The sequence below is a fragment of the Pelophylax lessonae genome, assembly GCF_965119305.1.
Source record: "Pelophylax lessonae genome assembly, chromosome: 7".
NCBI classification, from domain to species: domain Eukaryota; kingdom Metazoa; phylum Chordata; class Amphibia; order Anura; family Ranidae; genus Pelophylax; species Pelophylax lessonae.
The window spans coordinates 194,080,802-194,099,403 of record NC_138774.1 but is presented as its reverse complement, the minus strand read 5'-3'; the positions used below and the strand labels follow the sequence as shown (position 1 = coordinate 194,099,403).

Below are 18,602 nucleotides of genomic sequence, written 5' to 3'. Positions count from 1 at the left end.
TAATAGCAATAAAGTTTGTATAAAAATTTTTGTATCACAAGGGATGAACAACATCCCTTGTGATAGCATACACCATGACAGGTCCTCTTTATGGAGAGATTTGGGGTCTATTCGACCCCATATCTCTCCTCTGGCCACCCACGCAGCCAATCAGACCGAGCTCAGGCCGATCAGCTGCTTCTCTAGTCACTGGTGGCCAGGTAAAGAAGTAACAGACAGAGGGGAACAATGTCAGTTCCTCTCTCTCTCTCTCTCTTTGTACCAGGCAGCCATCACTGCCAGCCGAATCGCTCCAGGCCTCCGATGGGACCGGAGAGCTTGCTCAGGAGAGGCGGCGAGAGGGGTGTGGGACCCCTTTTCGCCACCCGCAGAAGTGATCGAGTAGCTAATTAGCCACTTGGATCACTTCTGCATTGTAGAAAATCGCCGGCTGCAGACAACGGTACCAGGATGATGGGTGCAGGTGCAGGAATCATCCCGGTTTAACCAATAAAAGCCCAAGGATGTACGGGTACGTCCTTGGGTGGGAAGTAGTTAAAAATAATAAGTTTACTTGCATGTTGTATTTCAATTATTTCTAGCCTACTTTTATTAGAGCCAGTTCACACTATAGCGATGCCAGACATCGCATGTGATTCGCACCACACTGCCCTGGAAATCACATGCGATGTCTGTGCAATACAAATTCAGCCGTACAGATTGTATGGCTGAATTTGCATCGGATTCGGATACAACACGCACAGGACCTTTTTTTGGGTCTGCAGCAGAATCGGATCGCATGGTGGTTCACACTAAGCGATTCGATTTATGTCTGAACTGACAGTTCGCACTGCGATATGCGAACTGATCTGGGGGTGTCGTTAACTTTGTATGACACCCCCAGCGATTCGCATATGGCAGTGTGAACTGCCTGCGATTTGAATTCGATTCGGGAACCCGCAGTGGATTCGCAGGTTTCCCGCGTTGCATATATGTGAACCGGCACTTAATCTGAATGGCCTTGATGTTTGTAAATTTCTTTTTGGAAGTTCCCCATAGGTTTACTACCTTGAATTCTGTGACATGTATTCACTATGCCCTGTAACTAGGTACTGCTGTGTCACACATTTCACAGAGCCTGTCTTCTGAACTACAGAGGTGATGAGAGGAGTTTCAGGAGGCGGGGTCAGTACAGGAATCCCTACTTGCAGGCAGCAAGGTACCATGGGATATGTAGTCCTTAGAAATGCAAAGTAGACAGCAGAGGAAAAGCTGCAAAGCATGCTGGGAATCCAGTAGTTGTTGAAGAAGATGGCAAACAGACAGGCAGCATTCACAACATGAAAAGAGGTTTTTCAAGTAAGCTTATAGAGGATTGTCAAAAATAGCCATTGTACGTATTGTTATTACAATGCTGATGTTAAAAATTAAAGTGTATGCTGTGACCACGGAACTTCCTTCATAATCACTTTTATATGAAATGTCAAAAATGCATGACATCCTAAAGTAAAGCCAAATACATCCAAAACCTGTTTAAAAAGATAAGTTCACCTATTCTGGGGTTTTTTGCAGCTGTTAGGAGGAAGGCATTAAAATCTAACAAAAATGCTTGTAATCTGCCAAAAAAAGAAGCTTTTTTGAGCTTCAGGCGACAAAACGCTCATATGTGAACAGGGGCCATTGAAATAAATTAATAGGATTTTGCTTGTTGGGTGTTTTAAGACTTCAGAGATGAGCGTTTTACGAGCTGAAATACGCTCAGGTGTGAACAGGGCACAGTGGTGTAGTGGTTAGCACTTTCACCTAGCAGAAAGAGGGTTGCTGGTTCGAATCCCAACCACGACACTACCTGCCTGGAGTTTTCATGTTCTCCCTGTGCCTGCGTGGGTTTCCTCCGGGTACTCCGGTTTCCTCCCACACTCCAAAGACATGCTGGTAGGTTAATTGGATCCTGTATAAAAAAATTGGCCCTACTGTGTATGTATCTGAGTTAGGGACCTTAGATTGTAAGCTCCTTGAGGGACTGATGTGAATGTGTAATGTATATGTAAAGCGCTGCGTAAATTGACAGCGCTATATAAGAACCTGAAATAAATAAATAAATATATAATAAATCAACTCCATGGGTGCTTGATGTGAATTCAGGCAGTTTGGTATGTACATGCGAGTCTCCCCGTCCGCAGTGAACTGGAAGATTTACAAATCCCAGCACCAATTGCCTTATTTTACATAGACTAGCCCAGTGTTTCCCAACCTTTTTTTCAGTCAAGACACGCTTTAAAATTATGGACAATCTGGAGGCACCCTCCAAAATTATGGACAGTTTTGAGGCGCCCCATTCTAAAATGTAAAAACTATTCTAATAATTTTACATAATGCAGCAACATCAATACACATAGGACACCCAACGTTAGAGGAGATTTGTTCTTCCAAAACAAATACACTTTTGCAAACTGGTGCTGACTAGTATACCAATGTTTCCCTTCTCCCACAGTTTTTCTCCACCACTTAGCTAATGAGACCCTAAAGCTGATGGAAAGAGGCCACGGAGGGTCAAACAAGGATGATATGCAGGCAACCGACATCCTCCTTATCAAATGATGATGCCATTGGTCATTAGCAGGTTGGAAGCTAGAAGGTTGTTATGGTGGACAATGAAAACTGTGGTTTTGTGTAACTAAAATAGGCAGGTTTCATCCACCCACCGGCTTGTATACAATTTTTAGGCACCCCTGAGGAAACCTCAAGGCACCCCAAGGTGCCTGGACGCCCTGGTTAAAAAAGGCTGTACTAGCCCATCTGACACCTCTGTACTCAGGAGGATCTATGAAGTGTGATTCACCTACAAAGATTGGATCAATCAGTTCAATTGCAGTGAAAAACAAATCCATTCACTTTGATCTACCCATCAGTTTAAACGGCCCTATCACTTGGGAGAAGACAAAGGATAATATATTTATAGGTACAATGTAGCCATTATAACAGCTAGGACAGGGTATTTGAGAGCTGCTCACGCTGTCCTATTATCTAAAATGGGAAGGGATTAACACAAGGCATTATTACTCATCAGAGTTGTATAAAGTACTAGAAACCCATACTTGAGTAAAATTACAAGTGCTCGATCAAAAAGTGACTTGAGTAGAAGTGGAAGTGCTCGATCAAAAAGTGACTTGAGTAGAAGTACTAAAGTATTCAACATTTTTTGTACTTAAGTATTGCAAGTAGTTTTTTTTTTAAATTTTGCTACTCAAGTACTGAAAGTAAAAGTACAAGTACTGTGTTATGTAGTTATTAAAGAAAGAAGTCAAAAGTTTGAACACCATATTGTTTTTTATTATTTCAAATGCAGCTTTTATTTATACATACAGTAGCATTTATTTTCGTATGCGCTGATAATTCACACGTTTTGAGCTTCATGAAACCTGCCATCTACTGTTCTGGCAGTGGTAATTTTTATAATTGTAACGAGTAACTATGCAGCACAAAAAAAAAAAAATATATATCGGAGTAGAAGTATTGAAATCATCGAAAAAATGTAGTGAAGTAAAAGTGGAAGTAGGAGAAAAAAAAATTCTACTCTAGGAAAGTACAGATACCGCCTTTCGGTACTTAAGTACAGTAGTGAAGTAGTTCTACTTAGTTACTATACATCTCTGTTACTCATGTAGAAGAAATAGCAAGTATGGGAAAATTCTAGGAAAGCCACACTAAGGCCCCTTTCACACTTGTGCGATTTTGCCACAACTTTGACGCGACTTGAAGCAATGCCTATGTCTTTGGACCTCAAAACGCATTCAAATCTTCCAAAAGTAGTGCAGGGACTACTTTGAAGTCGTTGCGACTTGAAGTCATACAGATATGAACGGTACTCATTGGAAATCATGGACAACCACTTGTCATGCGACTTTGCAGTCCCAAAATCGCAGGACAAGTCGCATAAGTGTGAAAGGGGCCTTACAAAGACAAAAATGCCTTACAGAAAAGACAGCTCAATCAAGCTGCTAAAACCGTCTGCGATTAATTGCGAAGAGTAGCAAGCTATCGCTATCGGGTAATATAAATGGTTCTCTATGGTGTAAGCTACACAGGGCAGTCGATTTGCTCTCACTTCCCGCCGTGTCTCTAGGAGAGCATGTGAAAGGAAATCCCAACAAAGGGATACGGATGGCCATAAACTTACAGGAGTTCTTAGGCCAAGTTTACATGTGGCAGCCCTTGAAGTGACACAATACGTCACCTCCTTAGCACCTATGGTTGTGGCATGGGCACATTCATACAAAAACAAAACAAAAAACATATATTGCAAGTCTTTCTTATGTAAACTACTAGTCCTATCAATCCACATTATAGAAACAAACAAAGGAAGGTCCGGCCTGTGTGACAACAATGGCTTCCATAGATATGATGGAGAAAAACAACTGTAAACAAGGAGGGTCAGGAAGTATGGTATTAGCCGAAGGTAAAAAGCCTAAAAATGTATACAGCCGCCACATCTAGGGGGAGGGAGGGGGTTGGGGGTGTTAGAATTCCATGAAAAACTCTTGAGTGCAATTCTTTTTTTTTTCAAACAAAGCAGAACTTTCAATCAGGCATGAAGTTATTCTTTAGGCCCTGTACCTACGGCTGTACACCATGAATGAGCCATTTATGCGCCCCTAGCTGTGACAGGCATGCAGGTGTGGGTGAATGGGCACTTACCCGCACCCCTGCCACAATATGACGAGTAGCTGTGCCCATGCAGCCTCTGCATCCTCCTAGACTTGAGTGGGCTGCCTGCATGCAGCAACTGCAGGTTAGGGACGCATACATCCCAAATAAAAGGTATACTGGCATCAGCCCTATGTGAACGTAGAGGAAGTTAAAGTTTAAAAAGTTATTATAATAATAGTATTCTAGTTTAATTTAATATAGAATTATAAATGATATATTTCATTTTAGTTTAATTTTTAGTTATTAAAGTGTTACTAAACCCACAGCAGTAAAATCAGTCTGTATAGGAAATAAAGCATGCTTGATATACTCACTCCGGAACCCAAGGGGTTAATCCTCTGCATTGTGTAAAAAAGGCTGTTTGATCATGTCTTCTCTGATCCTCCCCTTCTTACATTGTTCCCAATCTATCTCCTGATAAGGCAGAGCCTTTGGAGTCACTCTGCACATGCTCAGTTTGGTGAGATTGCTTTTTTTTTTTTTCTTGGTAGGGTGAATTTGCTCAGCATAGGGCTAATCAGCACTGTCCAAACAGAGGATCAGGGGTCCTGCAGCCTCATAGGACAGTCAGAGTACAATGAAAACTCCTCCTACAAGCTTTAAGCAGACACTGATATAAGTCACAAGACTGCTATATACTGCTGATGGGAAAAAGTATTTGGCAGTTAATATTTACTAAAGCAATTGCATTTCCATGTTCTGTGTAGTGTGGGAGACCAGATATAATGAATGCAGAGTCCTGGGTTTAGTAACACTTTAAGAAAGAGAGAGAGGAAGAGTGAATTTAACAAGAGGAGAGGGCATGTGGCTGGCCTGTAGCAATCCTAACATGTATACAAAGCAGTAGGCATAGTTTGTTGGATGACTGAAGAGAAAAGTGTTACAATAGGATACAATTCATACTCCTAAAATACTCCCATCTATGCTGGAACTTTCTGCCGGGAGATAGCATAAAAATAAGTGGTTGTAAAGCCTTAGGCCCCTTTCACACAGGCGGACTGTTCAAATCCGCCTGTCAGTTTTTTTGGCGGATCTGAACGGTCACCCCATGCATGTCTATGGGGCATCGGATGTCAGCAGAGACATGTCCGCTGACATCCGATCCGTCAAATCTGGATGGATGGAAACCCTATTTTCCATCCGTCCAGTGGATCGGATCGGATGAGAACGTTTCCATCCGATTCCCCCATAGAGATGCATGGGGACCTAACAGCTCTGTCTCCGCACACAGCGCGGACAGCTGTCATCCTCTTGCTCAGCGGGGGATCAGCGGATTGATCCCCCGCTGAGATAAACGGAGTCCATTTGATGGACAGACTGTGTGAAAGAGCCCTTCGAGTAAAAAACCTTCTGTGGTGATGTGTTCCCCATCACTTCCCTTATACTTACCTGAGCCCGATCCTGATCCAGCGGTATGCATGAGAGCAGCGGCCCTCCCAGCTCTCTCCTGCCTCACTGCACAGTTTGACAGCAATGGGAGCCATTGGCTCCCACTGCTGTCAATCAAATTCTGTGACGGGGGGTGGGGCCAAGTTACCCTGTCTGTGTCAATAGAGACAGCAGATTCCTATGGGGGCACCTGCTGAAGAGGAGGAGCCAGGAGCGATGGCGGGGGACCCCAGAAGAGGATCGGGGCTGCTCTGTGCAAAAACACTGCATAGATCAGGTAAGTATAACAGGTTTGTTATTTTAAATGAAAAAAAGTGAACCTTTAATGTGAAGTGTAAAAAAGGCTTGTTTTGGCGCATAATTACGAGTGTAAACTCATTCTACTGAGCAGGAATAGGAATTTATTCTGGCTAAAGGAGTACATTTATGCGCATATACACGAGTTTAGGTATGTACGTTTGCACGCACGCATGTAAATTATGCTCATTTACTCTGCAAATGCTGCCTTGGGGAATTTTCTTTTATGCCTCTAAGTGCTACTTTCAAAATACCTATTTAAATGCCTGAAGTGCATGGCTATATACCCTAAAACAGAACTACGGTATAAACAAATATATACCCTCACCGGCCACTTTATTAGGTACACCTTGCTTGTACCGGGGGGCTTGGACCCCCTTTTGCCTTCATTCTTCGTAGCATAGATTAAACAAGGTGTTGGAAACATTCCTCAGAGATTTTGGTCCATAGTGACATGATAGCATCACGCAGTTGCTGCAGATTTGTCGGCTGCACATCCATGATGCGACTCTCCCGTTCCACCACATCCCAAAGGTGCTCTAATCGATTGAGATCTGGTGAGTGTGGAGGCCATTGGAGTACAGTGAACTCATTGTCATGTTGAAGAAACCAGTGGTGAGATGATTTGGGCTTTGTGACATGGAGCATTATCCTGCTGGAAGGAGCCATCAGAAGATGGGTACACTGTAGTCATAAAGGGATGGACATGGTCAGCAACAATACTCAGGTAGGCCGAGGCATTTAAATGATGCTCAATTGGACCAAAGTGTGCCAAGAAAATATCCCCCACACCATTACACCACCACCAGTCTGAAAATGTTGATACAAAGTTTTTTTATGCCAAATTCTGCCCCTACCATTTGAATACCACAGCTGAAATCGAGACTCAGCAGACCAGGTAACGTTTTCCAATCTTCTATTGTCCAATTTTGGTGAGCTTGTGCAAATTGTAGCCCCAGTTTCCTGTTCTTAGCTGACAGGAGTGGCACCTGGTGTGGTCTTCTGCTTCTGTAGCCCATCTTCTTCAAGGTTCGATGTGTTGTGAGTTCAGAGATGGTATTCTGCATGCCTTGGTTATAACGAGTGGTTATTTGAGTTACTGTTGCCTTTCTGTTCATCTGTAACCGTTCTCCTCTGACCTCAACAAGCCATTTTCCTCCACACAGCTGCTGCTCACTGGAAATTTCTCTTTTTCTGACCATTCTCTGTAAACCCTAGCGAGGGTTGTGTGTAAAAATCCCAGTAGATCGGCTTTTTCTGAAATATTCAGACCAGCCCGTCTGACACCAACAACCATGCCATGTTTACAGTATTGAGCGACCAATATCGTTTTTTTTACCACCGATACCGATATTTTGGTCATCGGCTATCGGTATCGGCCGATATTTTCGGACATTTTTTTTTTTTTTAATGTCTACAGGTACTCTTGTGGAGCGATTTGGGGGGTAAAAGACCCCAAACCCCTCCTCTGCACTTAAAAGCATTAAAAACGCCAAGTTTGGCTGTCTTGAATGCTGTAAGTTTTTTTAATTCGGCGCCGCCAGTAACCAGAAGTGATGTCATGTCATCACTTCCGGGTACTCAGCGGCGCCAAATTTAAAGAAATGGAGACCCGGTCAGATGGCGGCAGTGAAGGCAGGATTCCCGGGTCTCCCGGTGGGACAGGAGACTCGGGCGAGCTGCGGAAGGCGGCAGGGGGGGGGGGGTGTGCGTCCCCTCGCGCTCCTTGGAATGACAGCCGAGCGGCTTCTCAGCCGCATCTGTTGTCATTACAAGACAGCCGACCATTGGCTATGGACGCTAGTACCGGGGTAATGACTCTAGCTGCAGGCATCACTCCGGTACAAGCACTTATCGGCAATATCGGTAAATCAAAAGGCGGATTCCGATATATCAGGGAAATGCATATCGGCCCCCGATATATCGGTGTTGCAGATAATCGGTCGATCACTAATTTAAAGTCACTTTAATCCCCTTTCTTCCCCATTCTGACGGTCAGTTTGAACTTCAGAAAGTTGTCTTTACCACATCCTGATGCCTACATGCATTGAGTTGCTGCCATGTGATTGGCTGATTAATAATTTGGGTTACCAAGCAATTGAACGGGTGTAACTAATAAAGTGGCTGATGAGTGTACATATGCTGTATATGGCATTTTTTTATGACCATATGCATGATGCCTTTTGCTGGCCATACCCTAGCTGAAAAATCGTTCGAAAATCTGTCATTTGGTCCATTATATTGTTTTTCGTCCAGTTATTGGGCACAAATAGAACATTCGTTTTAACTTTTCAGAGCTGAAAAATCGAATTAAAGATTTGGAAAATTCTGCTGAACGAACGATAAAACAAAGTTAGGGCTCTTTCACACGGTCCGCCTCTGTAGGCGGATCCGTGCTGCTCAGCGAGGATCGATCGGCGATCCCCACTGAGCCGGCGGAGGACAGCTCCGTCTCCGCTTGCAGTGCGGAGAGGGAGGTGTCACAGCCCCCACTGCTCTCTATGAGGAATCGGATGAGAGCGGACTGCCTGTCCGCTCTCCTCCGATCCGATCCCCAGGATCTCTGGATTTCATGGACAGGATCTGATGTGGATGGCAGCAGGTGTCAGCAGACATGTCACCGCTGACATCCGCTGCTCCATAGGGCTGAATGGGGCATCCGATCAGATCCGCCTAAAAAACTGACAGGCGGATCTGACCGGACCGGCCGTGTGAAAGAGCCCTTAATGTGTTTCTCGCCCGAATTGTTTGCACTAGGCATATGTGACAAAATGAACGAAAAACTGATTCATTTATGTCCATTGAACAATTTATTGATCAAAATTCGGTCATTTCATAATGGCACGATCGTTTGCTCTCATGGACGAATGTTTGTTTTTTGAAAATTAGTTTGAACAGTTTTTCGTATAGTGTATGGTCAGCATTAGTGTACAATATTAGTATTACAGATAAGGAACAGATACAGGAGATGTTGCTTTGATGGCAGCAAACAGAATTTAATACCAGATTGAGAAGATAAATAAAAAAAAAAAATAAGTAAAAAATGCCCCCCCAACGTTCACACAGGCCATGCGCTGCGGTACTACCAGTCAGCAAGGCTAACCTGCAATCCCCACAGCGACTAGAAAGAGCGTCAGACTTTGAACATATGGGAAAGCATTTGTGGCAGATCCCACAGTGAAACGCCTCATATGCTGCCTCATCCCACCGCCGCCAAACAAGCCTAAACATTGTGTGTGAAGTGAAGTAATTGACACGTTTCACACAGACAAGTGGGCGGCCGGGCCCTGAACAGAGAAAAGCTGTAGACAGTGTTACTCCTGAGTAGTGACAGTTTAGACACGGCTGCATAAACACGTCGCATTAGAGTGCCATTCCAGGTTGGTTATTCTGGCTCACTTGGAGGATTCAGAGTAACATGGAAAAAAGTGGCCTCCATTTTTAAAACCCATTTACCTCACAGTGATCACTTTCTGTATCACTTGCCGCTCCCTTATAAATTGGAAAGCGGATTTGACACTAGTACATTTTTGAACGGATATTTATACAAAAATTCTGAGTACATCATAAAAAGGTCATTTGGAATTACTTCAAAATGTAGTTTGATTCTAACATTCAATTTTTGGAATGAATAGACTTCACTGAATGAAAAACACACGCACTCTTAGAAATTCAAAAATTTCCCATCCTGCCCTTTTAAATTCTGGTCTCTGTGGTCAAAAATGAATGCCCATGTGTCACTACCCCACTAATAAAAAAAAAAAAAAAATATAAAAATATGTGACCAAAAATAAATTTTAAACTAAATTTCCACTACAGTATGGGCAGCTAAAAGCCTAGCACACAGGGGCCGAATGTCAGATGACATCGGCTGGTTCTATATAAACCAGCCGACATTCGGCCTGTGTGTTTGGCGGCCAGCTTCTGTGGAAGGGTCATGGCCAAAAACAGTCTGCCAACCAGCTCCCGATCAGCACTCTCAGCCAATGACGTTCCATAATCATTTACTCAACCACTTGCCGACCACCCACCGTAATATTACTGCGGCAGGGCGGCTCGGCTGCGTCCAGTCACGTAGTACTACGTGACTGGAGTGCATGTGGTTTCGGTGGCACTCCCGCTGTGTTTAGACAGGAAGGCGGCAGTCATCCGGGAAATGGAGAGAAGCCCCGCCTGCTTCTGTAAACCAAGCAGGCGGATCTTCTCTCAGACAGGCAGGGACAGATCAGCCATTTCAGTTAAGCTGAAACTGTGATCTGTCTGTGCCTGTCACAGAACCCCCCCCCCGCCCCCACGACAGTCAGTAAGCATACATTAACCCCTCTGATCACCCCCAGTATTAACCCCTTCCCTGCCAGTGTCATTTATACAGTAACCGTGCATATTATTTAGCACTGATTACTGCATTAGTGTCACTGGTCCCCAAAAAGTGTCAAAGATGTCAGTCAGGGGTCCGATCTGTTCGCCGCAATGTCGCAGTCCCACAGATTGCTGCCGTTACTAGTAAAAAAAAAAAAAAATACCTAATTCTTTCCCGTAGTTAGTTTAGGTGATAACTTTTGCGCAAACCAATCAAAATACGCTTATTGCGATTTTTAAAATGTGTAGCAGAAAACAAATTGGCCTAAAATGTTAAAAAATTTTGATTTTTACATTTTTCTTTAGGGAATGTTATATAGCAGAATGTGAAAAATATTGTTTTTTTCTTTTCACAATTGTCGCTTTTTTTTTTTTTTTGTTTATAAAAAAAAAAAAAAATACCACCAAGGGAAAGCTCTATTTGTGAGAAAAAATGAGGTAAATTTAGTTTGGGTACAGCGTCGAACGACTGTGCAATTGTTGGTTAAAAGTAACGCAGTGCTGAATCGCAAAATAGGGCCTGGTCAGGAAGGGGGTAAAACCTTCCGGAGCTGAAGTGGTTAAAAGACATTACACCAAAACCATTTACCTTTAGGACTCCTGCATGGTGTCATCGCCTTTCGCTGTCTTTTTTCTCCTCCCTGAGGGCCTTGTCTGGCTGATTCTATCACTGCGGGGTCCAGGTAGGTATAAGAGCTTTAAGAGCTAACTACCCCTTTTCTAAATACATTTTCTGTATTTGTTCTGCACTATATCCCTGACCGTTCTGCTTTCCATTGGCAGATTTTTGACTACTTTGGGCTTTCTTTTTGACCCCTTGTGGGCTTAACGATGTGGGCCACAGTGTCTCCTCCAGATGGATCTTTGATAGCAGGCAGCGGCAAAAATCTTTTTGTGTTTCTTTTAGGCCTCAGGGCGTTTTTACAGCTGCTTTTAGGAGCGTCAGACATTTTTTTTGCAGTTTAAAAACGCCCCTCCATGTTATTCTATGGCCTCATGCAAACACAGGCTTTTAGGAGCTGTAAGTGGCATAGGGGTTTTCAAGCTGTAAAAAAAAAAAAAAAAAAAAGAAAACCCAGTAAAAGTACATTCTGGAGCAGCAGCGCTCGGCTGTAAAAACGCCTAAACGCTGTATACAGCATTAAGCCACGTCAAGCATTTTCAAGCTGTAGTAGTTGGGATTTGAGAGTGGAAAATAGAAGAGGGCAGAGAAAGGCTGACAAATGCTAACACTGCTAAACGTGGCTAAAAGCCAATGCAAAACGTTTCTAAATACGCGTTTTTACAGCTGCTTTTTCCTGGCGTCACAACTGGCTTTGCAGCTCTTTTTCAAATGCCCTGTGTGCATGAGGCGGGTTTCACAACTGATGTGTGTGCTTACAGGGTCAGTATACAATTCTATACATAATGTTTTTATTTTGTATTTAAAAATTTGCATGCTGTTTAAAGCGGAGTTCCACCCTGAAAACATTTTTTTACCTAAAAATACCCCCCGGGACAGTCAGGGCTAGTGCATTTAAGCAACGATAGCCTCTGAACTGTCCCCGGTTTCACTTACCTTATAGAAGAAATACTTACCTTGAAAATGTCTTGTCCAGCGCTGCCATCTCAGGTGTGGGCAGCTGAAGCCGGAGCATCCTCTTCGGTGACGTCGGAGTCCCAGAATGCCATGCACAGGCCCTGCTCGTCACTTCCGATGCAGGCACGTCACCCCTGCACAGCTTCTGGGCATGCCAGGAATAACACACCTGCACCGGAAGTGACAAGCAGGGCCTGTGCAGGCGCATTGACTCCTGGGATCGATGACGCTCATCTCCCAGGAGTCAATGCAAGCAGGAAGTGACGGAGGAAGAGGAAGGAAGGCAAGTATATTTTCTTTAAAAACAAGGTAAGTCATGCTATGGGTCTTCCCGACGATGATCTCTGTGGACGATGCCAGAGAGAGAAAGGGGACTTGATTCACTTGTTGTGGAGATGTCCAAAGTTGCACAGGTACTGGTCCATGGTGATATCTGCCATTAATGGGGCTCTGGGGGTGGACATGCCTAGGGATCCCAGACACTGTCTTCTTGGGATACTGGAGTCGATAGTGGAGGATAGGTTTCTGAGAGAGGCCGCCGCTCGGGCGCTCTTTCAGGCCCGTTTATTCATCTTGAGACACTGGATAGCACAGGAAACACATACGTACAGGATGTGGCTGGAACAGATGGGTTCTACTTTACGTATGGAGGTTATATACCAACATCGGGGGGTGCCCCAGAAATTCTCAAAGGTATGGGGAGTATGGTTGAACAGTCCGGGCATGGCCCCTGATGATCTCGTTATGGACCGTTTGTTATTGTAATTCCTTGAGGGTTGGTTTCTGGTTCGAATGTCTGGGGTTGGGGAGTTCCCTGCATTTGCATTTCCATATACTATGTTCTCTTTTCTGTGGATCAAACTGTACCTATGTGTGATTAACTTGGGGGGACTGTGGCATGGTGTGAACTATGTAATGTTTATGGTTTGATGCTGCCATCCGACAGTGTTTCTTTTATTGAATGTAATGGTGTGGATTTTTCTCAATAAAGCTTTTCTTGATTTAAAAAAAAAAAAAACAAGGTAAGTGAAAAAAAAATGTAATTATCCAATTCTTTTTCAGGTTCATCTAAGCTAGCGGACGGTGAAAAAATAATTTTTAGGGTGGAACTCCGCTTTAACTGTACCCTTTTTTCATTTTAGAAAAGCCTTATATCGTAACCACTTACCCCTGAAGAAGAATGCTGAAGTTCTCTTCCCTCCCCGCAGTCACAGGTCCCAGAAGACTGCATGATGATTCACAAAGTGCAGCGTGGCTCGCGCATGTGCCGTGGCTTCCCGGCTGTGAAGCTGCAAGCTGTCACAGCCGGGTGCCCACAGTTGAGATGCCAAGGACAGAACACAGATGGAGATCCTAGGACAGGTGAGTATCTGTTTATTAAAAGTCAGCAGCTACAGTTTGTCACTTCTGACTTTTAATAAACACTAATTTGATTTGACCCCCCTTTAAACTAATGAATGGAGGAAAAAAGTAGAACCGGGTCACATGACCTCCCAAAGTGTCATGTGACCAGCCTCCCCTCCAGTACTCTCTGTAGCGATATACAGACAGAACTAAGTAGGATACTGTGGGCTCCACGCCGCACTCTGCATTTTATGACTTAAAGAGAAGTTCCAGGCCCCCCCCCCCATCCCCAAAAAAAAAATTAGGTCAGCAGCTACTGACTTTTAATATTAGGACACTTACCTGTCCAGACATCCAGTGGTGTCCTCACCCAAACCAATTCTTCAATTGGCTGCTGCACCGCCATCTTGACTAAGGGAAACTGACAGCGGAGCCTTGCGGCTTCAAGCCGGTTTCCTACTATGCTGCGCTTTGTGATGGGGCTGCAGTCTTCTGGGAGCTGTGAATTGTCCGAGAAGGCTGAACTTCTGGTTCAGTTTTACGCGATGAACGTACCGCTTCCTCCCCCCCTAAAAGGTGCCAAATGTGGGAGCGGACAAGGTTTTTTTGGGTGGAGCTCTGCTTTAACCACTTCTGGACCAGAAGGATTTACCCTTAATGACATGGCCATTTTTTGGGATACAGCACTGCGTTACTTTAACTGACTATTGCGCGGTCGTGCGCCGCTGTACCCTAATAAAATCAATGTCCTTTTTTTTCCCACAAATAGAGCTTTCTTTTGGTGGTATTTGATCACCTGTGCAATTTAAATTTTAATTTATTTTGCACTATAAACAAAAAAATAACAATTCTGAAGAAAAAAATAAAAACAATATTTTTTACTTTCTGCTATATAACATTCCCCAAAAAAAAAAAAAAAAAAAAATCAACATTTTAGGCCAATTTGTATTCTGCTATATTTTTTTGTTGGTAAAAAAAAATCCCAATAAATGTATATTGATTGGTTTGCGCAAAAGTTATTTATTTATTTTTTTTTTACTAGTACTGGTGGGGATCATTGATTACTAGCAGGACTGCGACATTGTGGCGGACAGATTGGACCCCTAACTGACATTTTTTACCCTTTTGGGGGGACCAGTGACATTATTACAGTAATCAGTGCTAAAAATATACACTGTTACTGTACTAATGACACTGGGGTTAACACCAGGGGCTGCCATAGAGAACACAGCAAACCACCAACCCTGCATAGCAAAGGCTGCCCTAGAGAACACAGCAAACCACCAACCCTGCGTAGCAAAGGCTGCCATAGAGAACACAGCAAACCACCAACCCTGCATAGCAAAGGCTGCCCTAGAGAACACAGCAAACCACCAACCCTGCATAGCAAAGGCTGCCATAGAGAACCCAGCAAACCACCAACCCTGCGTAGCAAAGGCTGCCATAGAGAACACAGCAAACCACCAACCCTGCATAGCAAAGGCTGCCCTAGAGAACACAGCAAACCACCAACCCTGCATAGCAAAGGCTGCCATAGAGAACCCAGCAAACCACCAACCCTGCATAGCAAAGGCTGCCATAGAGAACACAGCAAACCACCAACCCTGCTTAGCAAAGGCTGCCATAGAGAACACAGCAAACCACCAACCCTGCTAAGCAAAGGCTGGCATAGAGAACACAGCAAACCACCAACCCTGCTAAGCAAAGGCTGCCCTAGAGAACACAGCAAACCACCAACCCTGCATAGCAAAGGCTGCCATAGAGAACCCAGCAAACCACCAACCCTGCATAGCAAAGGCTGCCATAGAGAACCCAGCAAACCACCAACCCTGCTTAGCAAAGGCTGCCATAGAGAACCCAGCAAACCACCAACCCTGCTTAGCAAAGGCTGCCATAGAGAACACAGCAAACCACCAACCCTGCATAGCAAAGGCTGCCATAGAGATAACAGCAAACCACCAACCCTGTATCAGCCATGACGATACGTGCTGGCACCCAATACCATCAGGGTTCAGGTCATACAGGTAGTGACAAAACCAGGAGTCATGAAAAATTTCAACATGGCATCAATGAAACAATATTATGGAAGGTGAGTGTGCCGCCCAAGGTGTTGTAATCAGCTGACACTGAATTCCACTATTCTATACATGGAGAGAAATGTAGATGTGCTGACTGTGCCCATACCCTGGTATAAGCACCAGCTAGGCATCTGTGTACCCACTGGAGAATATTGAAACATTTATCAATATCGCTGGAGTTATTTATTAGTCACACATATAGCACTGTACATACAGGACTCAGATAATCCCCCAGGACACATATCATAGCCATTTTATCACATCTGCCTCTACAATGAAGGAGTGTATACCCGCCAACCCACATATTTCACATCCACAAAAAAAAGAATCCAAATATGTATACAAGCCTGTATATACACCCAGCACAGGCATGCTGTACAATGTACCAATATATCTGTGCAATGTAAACAGAATATAAACATTATGTACTAAAAACTACTTCTAGATCTAATAATAGATGTCACAGTGTACATTTAGTTGTATATATGCTCAGCACATACATTATATAGGCACAGGCAATACACACAATAGAGCAGGGGGTCTCTAACTTTCTAAACAAAGGGCCAGTTTACTGTCCTTCAAACCTTAAGGGCCTGGACTGTATCCTGGGGTCACTAGAATTAAGGAATAGTGCCCCATCATTGGTGTCAGTGGAAGGAATAGTGCCCTATACTTGGTGTCAGTGGAAGAAATAGAACCCCATCCTTGGTGTCAGTGGAAGGAATAGTGCCCCATCCTTGGTCTCAGTGGAAGGAATAGTGCCCCATCCTTGGTCTCAGTGGAAGGAATAGTGCCCCATCCTTGGTGTCAGTGGAAGGAATAGTGCCCCATCCTTGGTGTCAGTGGAAGGAATAGTGCCCCATCCTTGGTGTCAGTGGAAGGAATAGTGCCCCATCCTTGGTGTCAGTGGAAGGAATAGTGCCCCATCCTTGGTGTCAGTGGAAGGAATAGTGCCCCATCCTTGGTGTCAGTGGAAGGAATAGTGCCCCATCCTTGGTCTCAGTGGAAGGAATAGTGCCCCATCCTTGGTGTCAGTGGAAGGAATAGTGCCCCATCCTTGGTGTCAGTGGAAGGAATAGTGCCCCATCCTTGGTGTCAGTGGAAGGAATAGTGCCCCATCCTTGGTGTCAGTGAGGGAATATTGCTCCATTTTCAGTGATCGGGGGCATTATGCCCCGAGGGTCAGATAAAAGAAGGCAAAGGGCCACAGTTTGGTGAACTGCCATAGACAAAGCTTACATACAGTGAATATAATACACCATACAGCGCAGATCTTTATACAGTGTATTATAAGGCAGCACAGGCTATATACAGCTCTGATATTTATACACTGTGTCATATTACTAGGCAGCACAGACCATATACACTATTTACAGGCCTTATGTTTTGCTGTATAGGATATGAATCTGATACACTGTATATAATACAGCCCTGGCACACCTATGTACACAATGTATTACATCCACACAATCTGTGTACTGTACACTGTGCTTATATCAATTCATACACCCCGGTGTATCATATCCATAGTAACAGGCAACATATACGACGTGTTAGCAGCAGATGAAATTATAAACAGCATCATTACCATGTATAGGGGGAAGGTATAGTCAGGACACACTACAGCACACTGAGCAGTCATATCCATGTAAACACAGTCTATATGGAGTATATATACTCAGCAGTCACACTGTATGGGAGATCCATACTATGCCATATTCTGGATGGAGTATACATTCAGTATAGGATGTGTGAGATCCATGTAAACACAACCTGGATGGAGTATACAGTGTATGTATGTATATATATATATATATATATATATATATATATATATATATATATATGGCACACACATTGTGTATGAGATCCATGTAAACACAGCCAATATGGAGCATTTCTATTCATCGCACATCACATAGGACCCATGTAAACACACACTGACTGTATACAATGTATGGGATCCATGTACAGCCGCTCTATATGCAGGATATACATTCTGTATACATCGTATAGGATGGAAGAGATCCATGTACACACAGTTATATATATATTCAGCACACATACACTGTGGGATCCATATACACATAGGAGTCATATATATATATATATATATGCACAAAGTGAGGGATGTATGGGATCCAGGTGCGCACAGTGTATTATTATTATTATGTGTAGTATGGGATATATGAGATCGGTGTAAACACAGCGTTCTGTATACCTACGATCAGCGCACACACGCAGTGTAGGATGAGATGGGAGTATGATGAGATGGGTGTGATGACAAGCACTGGGTACACACAGACACTCACCCAGCCCCGGCCAGGATCACCTCTCTCCCTCTCTCTCTTTCTCTCCCCGGGATCGCTCTCACCTCTCCGGCCGCAGATCTCAGCCCGTACTCCGCTCACACTGGAGCTTCCAGCGGAGCCTACCAACCACCCCTCCAAACTGGGGGGAGTCACGGGCGGGAGATCAAACCATTCACGGAGAGGTTGCTCTCCATCCTCCCTCCCCCCGGCGGACCTGTCTGTCACTTGGTACGGTCCGACCTGCAGGTTCTGGATTCCAAAAATTCCAGGAATGAGCCTTTAACCCCTCCGCTGCCGCAGAGCGCCTGGTCACCGGCAGCAGGCAGAGCCAACCTGGGCAAGGGGGACGGTGGTACGAACATCGCTGGAACCCGTCTTTTAACCCCTACACTACCAGAGCCAGTGTGTCAACACCTACACTACCAAAGCCCATACACAACTAGAACCAGTGGGTTGACCCCCTACACTATCAGAGCCCCTATACAACCAGTACAGAACCAATTAATTGACCCCTACACTATCAGAGCCCCTACACAACCAGAACAGTGGATTGAC

At 44.2% G+C, this 18,602-nt stretch overlaps 1 protein-coding gene across 1 annotated transcript in view; it reads right to left on the bottom strand.

Annotated features, from left to right (window-relative positions):
* Positions 1–18,232, bottom strand: part of CCDC120 (coiled-coil domain containing 120) — an 81,591-nt gene extending 63,359 nt beyond the window's left edge. The window contains exon 1 of the mRNA XM_082262597.1: positions 18,110–18,232. The gene's annotated coding sequence lies outside the window, so the exon portion shown is untranslated. The remainder of the gene's footprint in view (positions 1–18,109) is intronic.
* Positions 18,233–18,602: the final 370 nt, after the last annotated feature.